Consider the following 7,739-nt stretch of genomic DNA (forward strand, 5'->3'; position numbering starts at 1 on the left):
TTTAATGTGCGTATTGTTATGCGTTTACTTTTCTACATTAGCTAGAGGTATAGGGGAGGGTTGCGATATCATAAACATGTTTAACCCCACTGTAATTTTGCGCCTGTCCCAAGTCAGGAGCCTCTGGCCTTTGTAAGTCTCGTATGAGTTTTTATTTTAGTTTCTTGTGTATAATTCGGAGTTTAGTATGACGTCCATTATCACTGTACTAGTATACATATTTTAGGGGCCAGCTGAAGGACACCTACGGGTGCGGGAATTCTCGCTACATTGAAGACCCATTGATGGCCTTCGGCTGTTGTCTGCTCTATGGTCGGGTTGTTGTCGCTTTGACACATTCCCCATTTCCTTTCTCAATTTTATTCTTACATAATTAATAGAAGAAAAAAACGGTGAAATCTAGCATGTTATGCATCGTTAAGTATGTCATGCACAAGACACGGAGTATGCTGTTGTTGAATACACATGTAACCAATGAATATTGGAAAATTTCAACAAAACTACAACAAAGATATTCCCAAAACTCCTGGAAATATGTTTATTTGGGTCATTTGATCAATAAATATATTAAACAAATAAGGGATCTAGCAATATTTTTTGTTCTTTTAGGTTACCGCTGTTTAAGCCAGTATTATGAAAGTAAATGTAATGTGAAACGTTCATTATAAATCTGAAAAATAGGTCAACATACGATGCTTTTTAATAACAAAACATACATACTGACTACTGGTCTGTCATTCTCAATTCATATTTTGGACACGATTCCTTAGTTTCATATGCATGCTATAAGTTTAGACATACATTATATTTAAAAGAACAATCATGAAATATTTTATGTGGATATGATATTTTGGCAAATGATGTAGAAGTCCTTTATTTTTTACCGACAACAGTGAAAACGGACATTTACAAATATACATGTCTTATCAGGAGAACAAATTCAGATTATAATGATGCATTGCACTTGTAAATAGGCATATGGAATCAGGGATGGGCACGATTACTGACAAATGTAATTGATTAATAATCGATTACATGAAGAATTTTTGTGCAATCGATTAATAATCGATTACTCAAATTTTAGTATGTGATTACTTTATCAAAAGTAATTGCATTACTTTTCGATTACTGTCAATTACATACTTCAACATTTCAACAACAAAAAACAGGAGTAAAACACAATTATATTGCTCAACATTTGTATAGTGGAAATTAAGATCTTTACCAAATGCATCATTCAAAGCAATGTTTCTAAATTATAAGTTAATAGCTGTTTTTTAGATCAAATCTACCTTTTTTGTTTTTACTCTTTAAAAAAAATATCTTAGCATAGTTAATTATAATGTTTAAGGAAATATAAAAAAAAGTAGAATAATTAATTAGTTCAGCTAATTTTTAAGATCAAAATTTATTTTTATAATGACATGCATGATTTAAACCTTTTGTGTGGTTTACCACCCTAATCACAGATTATTTAACTGCCACTGGAGTACAATTTATAACCTGGGGCTAAATATTGTAAATTTCCTTCTTAATTAGACACAAGATAATTGAAATAAAAACAAAGTATGATTTTTATTGATTAGAAGACTTTGATCATCTCATTAGTAAAGGCAAGAATGTTGTTAAGATTTCAAATCAAATTATATACAAAATATATTTATAGTGTCTAAGGGATACATCTATTTCTAAAAAGAATTGCTATGCATTGCCATTGGTTCATTGTTAAAAGGATTTTGTGTTCTTTTTTTAATTTAATTTATATACATGTATATCATAACATTTAAGAAAATCAACTGTTTATCTATTCTAAGCTTTAATTTCAACTCTGATTGAAAATGATGTTTTCAGGAAATTTAATGCAAATAAGCTTACTACTTTTAAAAAATGTAGTACAGAACTTAACGAAAGACAGACACATTTCTTATTTAAGATCTATTTTATTATTTCAAATCTATTATTGAATAATTGACAAGCACATACATCCATTTGTTTCAAAACCTAGATTTAAAGTAAATTTAGGTAGGGGATCAGTGGTTGCTCATAATGCAGCTTGAGACAATAGATAGAAATAAGGCAGTTGCTTAACTCTGAAGTATTGTTGATGCATAATATTTTATCTGTCCTACAAAGTGATAACATACATATTTTCCTCTGAAATAGGTTGTTTATCATCAAACTATTTTACTGAAGTAATCGAAATGTAATCGAAAAGTAATCGATGATTACATCCAAATATTTGCTATAATCGATTAAATTACGATTACATGTAATCAAAAATGTCTTCGATTACAGATTACTGTCGATTACTTGAAAAATGTAATCAATTACAATCGATTACGATTACAGATTACGATTACCCCATCCCTGTATGGAATCTTTGGTTTTGATATGATAAGGAAATAAACTATCAAAAATACCAATCTCAAAGGACAGTTTAAATCGGAAAGTTCCTTATCAGATGGCAAAATCAATAACTCCGACATCTCAAATAAAGCGTTGTTTAGTTAAAATTTAAAGGTGTATTACTTTTTTTAACTCAACAATAAATTGCTATTTTAACAACGAGTAACTGTTGTGTCACATCTTTTGAACAGCTAGCCATAGATAAAGTGACATTTTCATTTGATATTCGGAATTAATTATTACGTAGAAAGTTAGAAAGGTAATTATTTATACTTATATTTTCATCATTTTTAGCTGTTTCGTATTTAAGTTATTTAAGTATCGAATGCGTTTTTTATCTATTCGGATGTAAAAGCGTTAACCGTAGTGCATGTTGTACAAATGTATGTAACACGGGTCATGAAAACACGATTTGTATCTAGTTTTTCCGTTCCTTACTTGTGCATATTATTTACGAAGCTTGTGTCATCATGACTGTTACATTTCATTTTCAAATCAGGTTTCATTTCTAAATGACGTGAGATTGCGTTAGACAATCAGAATGTCGTTATATAAGGAACCATACATGTAATTTAAAGTAATTATTGCTCATTTAATCATTGCTAATTGTATTCTCATTGCAAACATTATTTGTATTCGTATTCGTGTCTTTTAGTTTTATTGTGTGCTATCTTATTTGATGATTTTTATCTATGTTCGATTCAAAATAATACAACGTTGTCAATAATAACTGTATCATGTGTATTGAGCAAAACAGAACAAACAGTTTGGTTATTATCTAAAGATTTGTATTCATAAGTCAATCTAATTTATATTTTAGTTAAAAAAAAACCATGAAAATGTACAAAGTGTTTATTTAGCAAAACAGCACAAACCGTTTGGTTATTATATTGGAACTTTCTGAGTTGTATTCATAAGACAATCAAATATATATATTTTAGTTCAGAAAATGTGCAAAATGTATCAAATATCAGAATTATTTAGTCTATAAAAGGAAGCCATAATGGTCAAATCTTTCAGTGTTTGTTTGTATTTTTAATCGGAAAGCATCAATAGTTTAAATATCTTATATAGGTTAATTCAAATTCAAACAGGTTTTGAAGACTGAACAATGATTTTGATAATTATGATAAGATAGTCAGTCGTGTTTCAGACTGTTCACTGGTACAACTTTGATAACAGTCATATTAACATTTCATTGATAGTCAATTGGAAACTATTTAGTTTTGTTTCGTAACATTTATTTGTTGTTGTTTTTTTTTGTTTTAAATCACACCGGAGTGAATACCGTTCAGACATTATTCCTTTAAACCGTTATCGAATTCTGCAAAGTACTAATTCAGTTGTTTTTAAAATAAGTAAGTGATAATCAATCGCATAACATCTTTTTGGACCTATTTTAAGTAACAATGTATTTTTTTTAATGAAAATGCAATCTACTTGTTCATTTCACAGTCATAAAAAGGTCATAAATCACATTTAAGGGCATATGACTTATTTCACTAGTATGTAACAATCGTGTGTTGCTATTGTATTTTAAAGATTAAAGGACCCACTGGTATAATATTTGCAACTTGCTTCCTTGTATTTTCTTTCGTTTTATGGCTTTAAATCGTTATAACAATAAATGAGACAAATAAATGACAGCTAATTGCACTTTTATTGCTCAATACATATAAAATCTAAAAAAGTTAATTTACAAATGACATTTACGATTGTTGTTCAAGTAATGAGCAGTGATACAATACAATAAATAACATTTCAATATTTAACATACAGAATTTGCATCTTGCAATATGACAGAAAACAAAATTATTTCATCTTGTATGTTACTGTTTTAATCACATTGTCATGTGTATACATGATACTTCAAACCGTAAAACCTAAAATCGTAGATCTAAACTTCGAATAGAAATGTAAAAAAATATAAGATGCACTACCCACAACACTGCATGAATACGCTAAGAGATGGGACGTTCCGTATTTAATTTTCCTTGGAGTAAAGTATATTTTTGATTTTACTTTTTTCCTAGTCAATTGTCATTTGGTGGTGTATACCAATTTGATTTTCGTTCATTGTTTCATACATGAGTGAAGCTGTTTTTCTCTCGCTTGAATTGATTAACATATGTCAATCTTAGACCTTTTGTAGCGGACTCTGTGCTGTGAATTTTGCTCTTTTTATAAGGCCGTGTGGTAACCTATAGTTGCTCAACATCTATATCATTTGGTCACTGTCTCATTCGCAGTTGTACCACATCCTCCGTTTTCTTTAAAAGTTCCAACGATAGAAGTTCCTTCGCAGTTAAAATAATAGTAATGAAGACTATATTATTGATAACTGCGTAATTGAAATCCTTCTTTTTGTTAAAACATTCAATAACTGACCTACCTGAGATTGTTGAATATACCGAAATATTTTCGTCACACGGATTTCTAAAATTGAAATCTGAAACCCACTTTTTTAGTTTTTTTGTTCCTCTCTAGTGTAATATTATTTTCGGTCTTTACCTACACTTTACTCAGTATCAAAATGTTATATATAATCGATTATGAGTATGAAACATCGAAATAAGGCCAAAAGAATGTAGCAGTCAGGAATACCAAAACATAAAATTGAGATTGGAAATGGGGAATTTGCCAAAGAGACAACAACCCGACCATAGAAAAAAAACAACAGCAGAAGGTCACCAACAGGTCTTTAAAGGAGCGAGAAATTCCAGCACCCGCAGGCGTCCTTCAGCTGGCCCCTAAACAAATATATACTAGTTCAGTGATAATGAACGCCATACTAATTTCCAAATTGTACACAAGAAACTAAAATTAAAATAATACAAGACTAACAAAGGCCAGAGGCTCCTGACTTGGGACAGGCGCAAAAATGCGGCGGGGTTAAACATGTTTGTGAGATCTCAACCCTCCCCTTATACCTCTAGCCAATGTAGAAAAGTAAACGCATAACAATACGCAAATTAAAATCAGTTCAAGAGAAGTCCGAGTCTGATGTCAGAAGAAAATAAACAAAATGACAATAATACATAAATAACAACAGACTACTAGCAGTTAACTGACATGCCAGCTCCAGACTTCAATTAAACTGACTAAAAGATTATGATTTCATCATATGAACATCAGGCACAATCCTTCCCGTAAGGGGTTTAGTATCATACAATCATAACATATATGAGAAGAACATAACCCGTGTCATGCCAACAACTGGTTTTAGAATAAATGTGTTTAGTTCCGATGCAAAGACCCTATAAGTGAATCCATATTAACGCAAAAATGCTGTTTCGAGAAAGCTACTTTTACTGTCCCTATAGCTACGATACACGGTGACAAGATTCGTTGATGATCATTTGTGACCAGAATAATATGAGATGATAGCGTCACACATTTTGATTTGCGAGACTGTTAATCGATTTGTCGAAAACGATTACAGACAGATTACCGCAATGATTGGTTTGCATTAACTAAAATGCAAATGAATATATTGCAAAACAACATGTATTGGCATACAGTTTAAACCGTGTATTTGCTGAAACACACTTTAAAGGTAGAAACGGAAGCCAACACAGAAGGAATTATACAGAATTCAGAACATATAAAACATACCTGGCTGACATTTCTGTCAATCATATACGCATTGGTTAGAGTCAGTTAATTCCTTCGGCGGTGCTTTGGTGGATTCCACACGATTTAAACCTTTACTACTATTTCATTCGATTATAAAACTGTATTTTACACAATAAATAAAAAAAAAATATATATGTTAATACATTTATCTTACAAGAACAACTCATATTATATATAAAGTAAAACTACTAAACAATTCAATAAATAACGGCTGATTTTTTGTCTTGTGATATCAGAAGGGGATAACTAAACTATCAGTAACATGAAATCAGTTGTTGTTAATAAACTCATCGCAAATACCTCATTTTTGTTTACGCCAGACGTATTTTTTGTCTACAAAAGCATCGCCAATGACGCTAAAACCAGAAATGTTAATTGCTGCAAAGCTTCTAGTCACCAGTAATACATGGACAATAACTGTCGTCCTGGCACATTTTAATTAATATGCAAATGAGCAACCTACATTGCAGTTATAGTCGAAACATTCTGGTTGATACGAGAAACAATTTGAAGAAAGAAGACATCAAACAAGTTGTCATTGACTTACAGGAGATAGATAAAAGGTAGAATAACAAAAAACAAAAAAAAAATCGCGGAAAGTCCCTAATCAAATGATAAACTCAAAGTCATTCTTGAACCATCAACGGAAAGGATAACAACTGTCCATTTCCTCACTTGGTATAGCCAACGCTAGTGCAGAAAATAATTGATTTAACCTGGTTGACTTTATAGAAACAACTCAATCATCGAACGCTGCCAGGAGACCACAGGAACGTAAATAGATTTGAACCAGACAAGTGTTATTTGACTATGAAGTGCCATTTAACATTCTAAAAAAAACACTTATTTACAGCTTCACACAAAGTTCAAATTCTTACTTTCGTTATAATATGTTATCCTTTTCATTCATTGAACAACCAATGCTCGTTAGCAGGAAAGAATGAAACATTTTAATAATGTGACTTGGTGAGTTGAGGATTTGTTCACCTTTGACAGTTTATTATTATAGGTAAATGTGTTAAATGTGTATGTTAGAATTATGTCAAGGTACTTTTTTTATTTTATTGGTATTGCCAAATTCAATACAATAATGAAGCGAAATGGGGACGCTGTCATCACCAAACCGGTTGTCTTATAGAAATTAGTGCGCATAAGGCATGTCTAAGAACCCAAAAACACCACGTTGATGTGAAACGAAAATTCTTAACCGAAGGTATAGTAATATATCAAGAATTATTACAAGGCCATTATACAAAATACCGATATGAATGTACAACGGGAAGTTTATCATTGGATAATTTGGATGTTTAGTCTTTTTATTTAGCTTTATGTTTTCAAAAATGCTGAAAACTTTTCGTGTTCGTTTTTAATTGGTCTACGGAACATCTGCATCTTAATGCTACACAAATTTATCGCGGAATCATCTAATAGTTTAAGCGTTAACTTTGCTACCGCTTAGCACAAATAAATAAAATCAATATTATATGTTGATCTATATTTTTAACTATTTAAGTAAATATTTATTTTAGAAACCAATTTGAGAAATGATTCCTTATTGCCTGATTAGCAACTAGTGTATGGACATTAACATAATTCATTAAGAATGACAAACTTACTAAAAGTGTTTAGTATTATTGTTCTACTTTCTAGAGGTAGGTAATTGTATTACACTTATATTTTACTTTCTAAATGATACC

This window comes from Mytilus edulis, chromosome 14 (assembly GCF_963676685.1).
Source record: "Mytilus edulis chromosome 14, xbMytEdul2.2, whole genome shotgun sequence".
NCBI classification, from domain to species: Eukaryota; Metazoa; Mollusca; class Bivalvia; order Mytilida; family Mytilidae; genus Mytilus; species Mytilus edulis.